This window comes from Prinia subflava, chromosome 1, assembly GCF_021018805.1.
Source record: "Prinia subflava isolate CZ2003 ecotype Zambia chromosome 1, Cam_Psub_1.2, whole genome shotgun sequence".
Taxonomy (NCBI): Eukaryota; Metazoa; Chordata; class Aves; order Passeriformes; family Cisticolidae; genus Prinia; species Prinia subflava.
The window spans coordinates 150853711-150865275 of NC_086247.1; positions in this window are offsets into that span (position 1 = coordinate 150853711).

The window sequence follows — 11565 nt, forward strand, 5'->3', positions numbered from 1 at the left end:
TTTGTCACAGCTGCATCACACTGAGACTTCGAGCTGTCGCCAAGTGGGCGTGGGGGCAGCACAGAAAAACTGCCAGCATGTAAATGTGCCTGAAACAATAAAAAAAACCCCATCATGCTCCAACCAAAACTAATCTCTAGGTAGTCATGAGGGGGATATAAAGCAGGGGGTTGTGTTGGGAGGTGTTGTTTTCTTCCATGATTCTTCTCTGCTGCCTCTGCGATGGATGACAAGGCAAATCTCAAGTTGTCAAGTTGAAATGTGGAAACAATACTTGCCTGGAGCTGAGCAAAGTTACTCTCTGCCTTTCAGAAGGGTAGTCCTGAGAATCTCCCACAGCATTACCCTCACATCACCCTCGGGAGGATGAAATTCCTGGTACACCAAATTTTCCAGGGAAAATAGAGGCCCTCATTCATTAGCTGTAATTTTAATTACCTCTAAAACATGTCAGGTAATCTCAGCTACCTTTGTGAACAGCAGCAAGAGACAGAGACTTGCAGCTCTGATTCATCCCAAATGTTGCTGCCTTCTTCCTGAGGACAGGATGAATCACACCCTGCACACACCTGGCTCTCACTGATGCTTACAGCCTAAATTCAGCTGCTAATTGTTAAATTAATGAAGCCAGGCAATATCAGTGTGTCCTGGGTTGAAAAATGTAACCAAAACTGTGTATTCTATTTTCATCTGTTGAAGCCGGTTGGGAGATATTGTTCTTTATCTCTTGTAACTCTAGGGGTGGAAAGAGGGCAGATCCCTTCTGTTAATGGGACACCTGATAACACCAGATAAGGCAGGGCCTCCTTATCTCTTCCTGCACCCATCCTCCTCCCAGGGACATCCCCTGTGAATGGGCCATTGAAGGCTCTCACAGGACTGATAACATCACCTCATCCCATTGGGAGATGCTCCACCCAGCGGGAGGAGCCAAAGCCTTTCCACTGGGATAAAACAGCAATCCCAAACACCAAGGGAGCTGTTCCCACTGGATTCCTAGAGGATGACTGGACCCTTTCTTGAGGATCATCTCTACTCCAACAGAGCCACATCTGTCACTGTGGGAGGACTCACTGCGGGCTGCTTCCAACACCCTGAGCAACAGGGTGCCAGGTTTGCATTCTGACTCTGTCAGTGCTCCTTTGTACTAGTGCATTTATCTTATTTTATTTTACCCTTTTGTTGTTGTTGTTTGTTTTTTCTCTCTCTATTAAATTGTATATCTGACTTGGAGTCTCACTGGTTTTGCTTTCAAACCACTACACAGTCCCACCTAGACATGCAGTGGGCCCCACACTTACACTTAACAGCTGAAGGGGTCCTTCTTACAGAGCTTGGCAGATTTGAAGAGCTGGGTCTAAATATTATTTTATTTGGCAATGTGGAGTTAAAAGTTATATTTGTGTGACCTTGCGTAGGAACCTGTACGTCTTAAATCTTAGAAATGATTTATTTCCAGTGACCTCGACAGTTTATATCAAAGGAGCTGCTGAGTGCAGAGGCTGAAAGGGAATTTTTCATGCTGAGGTTTTCATGCTGGTGGTGTCCAAGTCACCCGAGACTCCACAAAGACAACTGCAGCAGGAGTTGTATCTATGAATGCTGACAGCACAGATATTAAACTCCTGTTCAGCAATCCAGCAATTTTTAGACAGTGAAGGAGAAAAAGAAAAAAAAAGTTAGAACTTGAGAATTTGACCTATTTTACACATCTGCTCCAAAATTAGAGGAATTTCCCCATGGGCTCTGCTGGTGGCAGTCATTGGGCACTCCTCTGTACAAGAATAATATGGAAGAACTTTAGATTAAAGTCTTTGCCACCCAGACTTGGATTCCAGCACAGATTCTGTGTGACTGTTGAGGTTTAACCCTACAAACTGTGATCCCTCTGTTTGTCTCACTGAGTTCCTGAAAACTGAAACACAAGAAATGGACTTTTACCTCTCTTAGTGTAGTTTTATCCTTCAGATAAAATATTTGGGGTAATTTGTTTTTCCAGCTCTAATATTTAATTTGAAACTGTATTGAGAAAGGCTGTAAATACCAGAGCAGGCTTTCTTTAAAGTCTTTCCTTATCTGGAGAATAAAAGGTGGAAAAGGGAGCTTTGAGAAGCTCAGAGTGGACAATCTCAAATTCAATAAAAATCTCAGGGATTTTTATTTCTTTGGCTACAAACAGGATCCTAAAACCATGTAATTACTTTTGTGTTGAAGAGGAAGATGCCTGGAATGGCATCCTGTAATGCAGGTAACGAATAATTTTTGAAAATGCCTAATTTATACCAGAATTTTTTGCAGTGGGTTAATGTGTGTTCTAAGTGCAAAATGTGTCCAAGAGGTATTTGGGCTTTCTGAAAATGTCTGTGAGAAATAGCATCAAAATCAAATAGGAAATTAGATGAGAGATATGAAACAAGGGAGTCAGTGGAAATTCTGCAGATTAATATGAAAGACAAAGGAAATATTTTGGTGTTAGACTCTGATTTTCACCAGGTTGCTAAAGGCAGACTTCCAAGTCTTTCTATCCCGACCAAATGCACGCGGTGTCTTTGTCTCATAATTCCTCTGCAGAAAACAAACATCTTAAAATTCATGGAACTGAAAAATCTCCCTGAGGTGGATTCAAATTTTTCTAAACAAAGCTGACCAGAATAAAATATGACTGAATTTTTGAAAGAGTCTGAACGTTTTGAAATTCCATGCTGAGTTATGTCTAAGCATGTTTCCACAATGCCAAAATCCCAGGAGGGAACACCTCACACAGCGTTCTTAATATATTTTACAGGCTCTGTTATGTGTTTTGTTTTAGTTTTCCAAATTTATATCTAAGCATGTGAAAGACTTCGGAACACCACCACAATAAATCTGTACGAGCAAAAAATGACTAAAATTGTAAAAATGTAATATTTAGAAAAACTTGGGGTTTTCTTTATCATTTTTCCCCCCCCCAAAGAATATTTTCACCACATTGGAGTGATGCCCAACATGATACAACTTCAGTAGGGTCTTCAGTGCTTCCTGTGGGAGTTTCTTTGGTGTTTTGGATGTAAATAAAGAACAAACCAAACACTTCAGCAATGTGAGACATTCCAAGCCAGGGAATGCCCAGCAGGACCCTTACCTTTCAGATCAGGTGAGGCAGATTCGTTGTGCTCCGAGCAGAGAGCCTCCTCTTTGACCACCTGCTGGAATATTTTGCATTCTGGATGGATCCCCGTAACCTTGGCAAGAGAAAACCAAAAAAACCCCCAAGAACTTCTGTGATTATCCGAATGAGGAAAGCCAGTTTGTACCTCGTGGTTTATACTTGGAGGTCTAAGAATGGGAAAATTCCAGCTGAATTTGGGTGGGTTTTTTGCAAATAGCACACATAAATGGCAGGAGGAGTCTGTGATCACAAATAATTATAAATTTGTGTACATTTCTGGGTGTGCATTCCATATGGATTCTTCAGTGTGATATAATAACCAATTTATGCAGCACCTCTTCTCCAGTCTAGACAATTTTATCCCCTTCCTTTTGCAGTTATGTTTCCCACAAAACTTAAATAATGTTCGCAGTTTTTGGATTTTCACATTTACCAGCTGCCCAAAACTGGATGAGTCCAGTAGCTGTGGGATTATTCACATCAAGTTCTCCAAACCTAAATACAGCCTGACCACAGAAGTATTTCTTCTCCATAAACCAACTAAAATTAAATAAATTTATTTAAAGAAGGGTAGTCTTGGCCATAGTTTAATCTGAATGACTGAAAAATTCTGTAGATGTATCTGAGGATGTTGTACACGCCTTAGACTGAGGAGCTTCTTCCATTTTAACAGATGAAGAAATGAGAAAAAAATTAATGACTTGACTGGGAATCTTAGGGATTTTTTTTTTATCTCACAGATTAAGGTACATTTGAACAGTTAAATGGATTTCTAGGCAACAATTGTTGAATTGGGTCTAAATTCATTCTCTTAGCTACAGGTATTAGTCCCATTTATTGCCATGTATTTTTCTTGACCTCCATCTCCCACTCCAGAAAGTTTCATGTCCCCTGATGTCCTGTATCACAACTCCTGTGATTGTGAAGATGTTCTATAACATACACAACCCCAGAGTGGCTTCCTCTGCAAAGGAAAATTAATTCTGAGGGAGAAACTACACAGCAGTGTCTACACTTGCTTTGTTACCTGAGCTTCTTTTGCAGCCCTTGGGGATTCCAAGGATCTCTCAGTCCCCCAGAAATGATTGGTGCTGTTTGGGATGTTAAAAGGTATTTCAGCCCTCTTGTGTAATTAATTTTTGTCAGCCCTGTGTAGAAGTCTCAAATGCATTATTTGGAGTCTCAAATGCATTATCTAATGTCTCAAATGCTTCTACACGCCCATTTTTAGCAAACTGAATTAAACTGAGTAAAGAAAGCCACTGAACTGTATTCAGAAAACTGGACCAAAGTCTTTTTTGGGATATTGGGATCTTCAAGACATAGGGAGTCTTGTATGGAATAGAAATTCTCTTTTTTTGCTTCATTGCTTGCTTCTTTCTAACTTACGCTATTCAAGACAAAGCCAAGGGCTCAGTTAGCAGGATTTTCAATGGAAAATGATGGACTGAAGACTTTCCAACATGTTTTTGAGGAAGACTGTAGGCTGTTTTCATTTCTAATTACTTTGAAAAGTCAATGCAGATGTGAACATTACTTCTATATTGCCTTTTCCATCTCAGAAAAATGATTTTTTGGCCTTCAAAATGTTTTCACTAAGAAGAGCAACCAGGGTTTCTTTTAGCTTCCATAGAAATGCTACTGGAAGTTGTGCAGACTCTTCCATCTTAGCAATAATATCTGCCAAGGGGCAAAAATTAGAGCACAACTTTAAAAACCTTTAAAAGTTCTGCCTACGTTTGAGTTTTAAAGTAGCATAGACAGACTTTTCTTAATTATGAGGCCCCAGAGATGGTTCATCCATGCTAATATTGGAACAGAAAGAGGATTAGGGGCACTGTTTGAAAAGAAAGTTATGACACCGTGCTTTTTCATGCATTATAATACTCCAGTGGGTAATTCAAAATACATTTTATAAATCAGCATGAGTGACTCTTAAAATAGTACTTTTTGCTCTTCACCTGTAGTAACTTGATTCTGAAATGAAATTTTTCAGGTATTAATAGAATCCCTGCTCTTCACTTTACATTTAAACAGACATTTCACCTTGCAGTGTGCACATATAACAAATGAATTCTCTGAGTAGAAGTAACAAAATAACTGCTCCATAAATCTCTTAGTATTTTAGTTCATAAAGGTGGATTCAGCTGGACAGGGAAAAAGCCATCCCTCTACTTTCTGAAATTCCTGGATTCTGTTACAGTGATAATTCTGTATTTGGAATATTCTTAGCTTTGGTGTTTAAAAGTTATGGGAATTTAAGATGATTCTCTAGCTTATTCACAGAGTCCTCTGCTAAAAGTTTATTCTAAAAGGCATAACCCAAAGTGCAAACAAACCACAAAATTTGAGAGGTCTTTGAAAAAAAGCACTGAGGAGTATGGGTTAAATTAACTCCCACCTCATCCCAGAAAGGCTGGAAATCCTAGAAAATCACAGAATCCGTTCTGACAAAAATTTCAGAGGAGGAAGAGTTATCTCTTCTCCAAATGTCAGTCTGAGGGACACAATCAGAGGGAATGAGGGACACTGAGTGAGTGTGGCAGAGTCCTGCTCAAGGCAGGCTGCATCTCCTGCCTCCTCTCCTTTGGAAAATCCACACCTGCTCAACCAGAGCCTCAACCCTTCATCAGAGCTGTTGGAAAAATGGGGGAGTTCTCAATTTACCATGGCTGGGGAAGCTCATTAGAAAGAAGTTTTCCACAGAAAGAGGAATAAAATACTGGAATGGTCTGCCTGGGGAGGTGGTGGAGTCACCATCCCTGGATGTGTTTAAAGAAAGCCTGGATGTGGCACTGGTGCCATGGATTAGTTCAGGTGTTGAGGCTGGGTTGGACTCGATGATCCTGGAGGTCTCTTCCAGCCTGGTGGTTCTGTGATTCTGTGATTCTGTGATTCTGTGATTCTGTGATTCTGTGATTCTGTGATTCTGTGATTCTGTGATTCTGTGATTCATACCCCACCCCTGGGGATGTGGTACTGCCTTGGTTTCCCCAGTGACAGAGGAATTGCTAAAACAGGTCCAGCTAGTCCTGCCTCCCGCCTCTAGAAACGGTGATAAAACATCAGAAAATGGGATTTTATGGTTCCTTTTGGAAATCCTGATGCACTGGTAGTGATACCCAGAGGTTGGGGAGGTGCTGGCACAGGGAAGCTGTGGCTGCCCCTGGATCCCTGGAGGTGTCCAAGGCCAGGCTGGACAGGGCTTGGAGCAGCCTGGGATGGTGGAAGGAGTCAGGGTTGGAACTGGATGATCTCTAAGGTCCCTTCCAACCCAAGCCATTCTGGGATTCTTTGATAGCCATGGTGATACTGCAGTCAATCCCACTGACACTCACAGGTAGAGTAATTAAGCTTTGGCTCAAAGTTTGTTTCCTTCTGGGTTACTGGATTTGGGGTGGGCAGGGCTATAACCACAGGAGCCCAGACTCTTTATCAGAGGCCGGTGCAGAGATTCAACATCACTGACACTTCAGGGTTTGAAAATCAACATCAAGCCCAATTTCAGATGGAACACACAAACTATGAACTAAGAAACAAAAACGAGGCTGGTGTTATTAATTTATAATCACGCAGCCTCGCTGAAAGTAATGCCTCAGTTGGACAGGAAAAATAAAGCAAAAATCACACATATACAAGAAACCAAGAGCAGTGATGATGGTTCAATTTGTTGGTTTTCCTCAAGCTTTAAGAAAAAGAAAGGCATTAAACCATTGCATAGTAAAGAAAAGCCTTGTGGGCAGAGCATTACTTGCAATTTGTTGTCTATAGCTTATTTTCTGTCATTAGTCTCACAATGCCTTGAGCGAAAAGTTTTTGCTCTAATTTGCCTACATGGGTTGGGCTTTGGGGCTTTCCAGAGTGCAGGAGCTCTGCATTTGGTGCAGGGACATTTATGGCAATTTGGGAGGCATCTGCTGAAAAGGTGGATGTGCAGGAAAAGAGTAGCTCCTGCTCACCATAGAAAAGGAAAATTTAGGAACCAAAACAGAGTATTCTGAGGCAGACACTGGCACAGTGTTCCCTGCCACAGCGAGAGGTTAAGAGGCTGATTTAAAATCTTATTCCTTGGATCAATATTTCCCAGCATCTCGGCAGTAACCTGGCCTGACTCTCACTGGAAATCACAGTGGGGTGCTTCCATTCCAAGATTTACACAGAAAACTTAGAGATTTCAGGAAGTATTGTGGGCACTCATCAAGGAATTGAGCTTTGCATTCCTGAGCATCATAACACAAAGTTTAGTTTGTTTATTGCTAGTTTTTGGGTTTTGTTTTGGTTTTTTTTGTTTGTTTGTTTGTTTTGGTTTGGTTTTTTGGTGTTTGTTTTGTTTTGTTTTTACTGGATTGAATGTTACTAACAAGTTTGAGTCAAAATTCAGTTTTGACTCCTAGTCCTTACCACAAAAACCAATCTTGCCTGGAACACGGTGAACACTAAAAAATTCCCTATTACCATGAGCATGCTAAAAACCTGAGACAGTTTAGACAGACAGATGTTGGGCTTGCATTTACTTTTAGACTTCATTTTCTTCACATCTTATAAGGTTATTGCACCAAAACCTTAAGTGGCTTATTCATTGAAAGTTGTATGATATTGTTTTCTATTTCCTCTGTTCCATGATAGTTTATTTATTTCCCCAAATCTGCACAGAAAAAAATCAAAGTAATGGCACTTCAGGCTTTGATATATTTATGTTGGACAACAGGAGGTTTAGCAAGCACTGGGAGGAGTATTTCCAGCAACATCCTCATGCCACACTTAGTGCAATTTAATTAAAAGCAATCTTTCCTGAGAGTCCATTCAAAAATGGTGCCCCTGAGCTGCTGTGGGGGTAGAAAAACTGTAATTTAGATGTCACAAAAAAGACAGATCTCCACTCATTAAGAAGTCCATTAGCACACTTGGGGAAAAGTAGGGACATTTTCTATGCGCTCTGAAAATTAGGGAAGTGCTTCAAAGCTGGGCACTGAATATATTATTCACCTTTGAAAAAGCAATTCCACGGGATCAAAGAGCCAGCAGTAACACTCAGTCTTTTTTTGAAAATTAATCAAAGCTCCAAGAATTGGCTGAATTCATTGACAAGATGAGAAGACTTCAGAACTTGGAGGCTCCTTCCAGTGATCTGTTTCAGCTTCCAGTGCCCTGCAATCCTGAGGCCTCACAAACGGGTTTTGCGTCAAGTGCATAAATCATTGACTGAGAATATTCATCACTCTCCTTGCTGCCTCTGTCTCCTCAGCTTGCCTTCACTCAGATCCCATCTCAGATATGCTCTGAAATTAATCCTGTACTCCCAGCTCCCGCTGCCTGTGCTTCCCCAGGTCTTCTGATATGGCTCTGATGCCTGAATATTTTGGCTCTCCCTCACACAGACTTGTCTGCCATTCGTGTCACACATGGACTCCCACCTTGGAGGATTAAAACTCACCTGCTATTTTAGAATACAGAAAAGAACAGCAAATACAACTCCTGCATCCCCCTTTTTTAAGTGTGGAATGAAGTGTTCAATTAGTCCTGAAAGTTGGCCAGGATTGCCAGAGACATCAGGCAGGAGAATCAGGACATACTTTGAAATACACACATTATTGCAGTGAAATTTTGATGGGCAGGAAGGGCTTTTAGGATGGAGGAAGACTCATGGAAAAAGAAGAAAATTTTGAAGACAGGTTGAATAACAGACAAAGAAAACCTCAGCCTTCAACAACTTCCCAGTCAGTTAATGTATCTCATCTAAACCTTCCATCTGCTTAACTCCTTCTTAAAAAGCCAAGTGCTAATTAAAAATCTTTGAGACTGGGGAGTGCAGGACACCGAAGCCAATTTTCACATGTGCTTTGGAGGGATCTGGGGCCCACCCCGAGCTCCATGAGCTCCTGTCCATTCCACAGCTGCATTCCCAATTGCAGTAAAAACTTTCCTGCCCAAGCCCTGGCCTATAATTAATTCTGGGATATTCATAATGCCATATGTGTAGTGCTGTGTTCTGTCAGAAAACAAGAAACTATAAAAAATAGTGATTTCTTATGCAGTAAAAAAAGTCAACTCAACTCTTGCAAGCTCAATTGCATCCATGTAATTTTTTTCCACCATCCCCAAGCCCTGATTACCACTGTGGATGAAGCCTTCAGTTTTCCATTCCCTGTGTTCCAGCCCCTGAGCTCACACCCAGGCTCACTCAGCTCTCTGCACACAGCAGCCACACAAAACAAATCCTTCTCCTGCTGCACACCAAGGACAGCTGGCACAAGTTCTCAGGCCCCAGAGCACAACCAGCGGTGGCTGCAGGAGAAAACAAGAAGGATGGGACTGCATCACCTGCAGCTGGCATTGGACAATCCCACCCCAAAGTGCCAATGGACCCAAACTGATCCAAGGGGGAGGCCTGGGCAGCGTTTGTCCATTTGGGGCCCATTTTGGGCCCCCCTTGGGTGCAGCCCTGGCCAGGCTCTTGTGCTGCCCAAGGTGTGTCCTTCAAGGGCTTTGAATAAATCTCTGCTTTATTCTCCAGCTCTGCCCAGTCTCTGCTCCAGCTCAGCCTGCCCAAGGCATCAGGGGCTCTGGAAAGCACCAGGTCACCCAGCAGTGACAGAACTCCAGCCCCAGCTGTGAATTCAGCTCTCACACAAAGCCCTGCCCTTGGCTCCCAGCTCTGGCTCCATCCTGATCCCAGAAGCTTCCAACCCCAAAGCTGCAGCCTCATTTCCAGTCTTTCTCTTCAGTCAGTTAAGTAGATTATTTCAGGAGGTTTTTTTGGCTGAAAATGACTACCTAGAGGATATTTTCTGTGTTTGTTTTCTCTCTCTAACTCTATTACCTATGGAAGAAGGGAAGCTGAGACACTGATTGCCTCACAGTCATTTAGAGGAACATATTTTCAATATTGTTTTCAAGACATTGAGGCAATGCTTGAATGCTCCTCTGTGGATTGGACTGTATTTATATGACTGTGTTTAACTGCATGACCTTACAGAGAACAGCACTTGCTATACATATTTATCCATGTATATCATTATATTTATTCACAGGTATTCTTTATGAGACAACACAGCCATACTAATTTATTTTGTTTAGGAGAGCTGTGTAATTAATATTACCTTGAGAAAAAATAATTTGTCAGCACTGCTGAGTTGGGGAGAGCATTTAATTATTACTAATGCTTGAAGAATAGCAGAACACTAGTAACTGAGGATCCCTATTTTCTGCTTCTGCAAGTATTCTTGTAAATTAAAGAGAACTTTCTCCTTTTCTGTATCATTTTTTTGCCTGCAGGTGAGATTCATGTCATTTAATCCCAAAATTCTGAAGCCTGGAAGTCAAAGTCCTACAGCAAGTTCATTTTATTGATCTGTACTCTTGCCGTGTTTCCATCTCTTCCCAGTAATACTGAAGGAGACTCAATGAGTAACTTTAGACCAGAATCCTAATTTTAGATAGTTAATTGTAGATGATTAATCTAAATTCCCCCATCAAGCCTCCCTTAATGATCAGTGAAAGCAGACAAGCAGTTCCAAGGGAGGATTCCTCCTACTTTTCTCAGACACTTGTTTGAGGACAGTGACTGCCTGTACAGGAGCTTGTCTCCCTCCATTAACTCCCTCCAGGCTAAAAAAATCACCTAAAACCAGATTATTCCACACATCCAGCTCCCCATGGAGAGGAATTGAAGGTCTGTTGCCCAGAACACAATAATCAACCACACAGAGGCAGAGGTCTTCAGTGAAAGCTGCTCCCCACCGAGAAAAGGAGGGCCAGCCTGTTTATTTCTTTTCCTTTTATAATTTTGTGGGTCTGAAAGCACATTGGATCTTGGGGTTACTACCCCTTCACCCCACTGGCTATGCAAGCAGTCAACCAACATTGTTTTCAGGCTGGAAATATGTAAGCAAAGGACAGTGAACAAAAACAAGAAGGGTTGTTTATGTTCCAAAGCATGAGAAAGACTGACCCTTAATATCGCAACAGTAGCTACAGAACTGACTCCATCTTACAAATAAGTAGAAGGCTTTAAAAAATCTCAGAAAAACCAGGGCAACAAAGGTCTGCAGGGATCAGGCCGGTAGAAGAAGCACAAATTAAACACAAAAATTTAGACACCCAGTTTTGTTTAACTGGGAGTCAGCACCTTGCCATGGGTTTGGATCAGTATGTCCATTAGCACAGGAAATACTTTGCTGAAGGGAATGTACAGCTCAGTGGTGAGCAGCCTGTGTTTCCATTCTCTACTCCATTCATCAGATCAGACTAAAGTCCTTCCCAGAAATGGCAAGTGTAGGTGTTTGAGGAGGAAAGCAGTTTAGCACAGCGTGAAGGCGGTGAAGACAAGGTCTTTTCTGCTCCTTGTCCTCTGCATCCTGAGACTCTGAACTCTTTAAGACAGCAAAAGTCATTTTCAGGCATTTCAGCCTCCACTG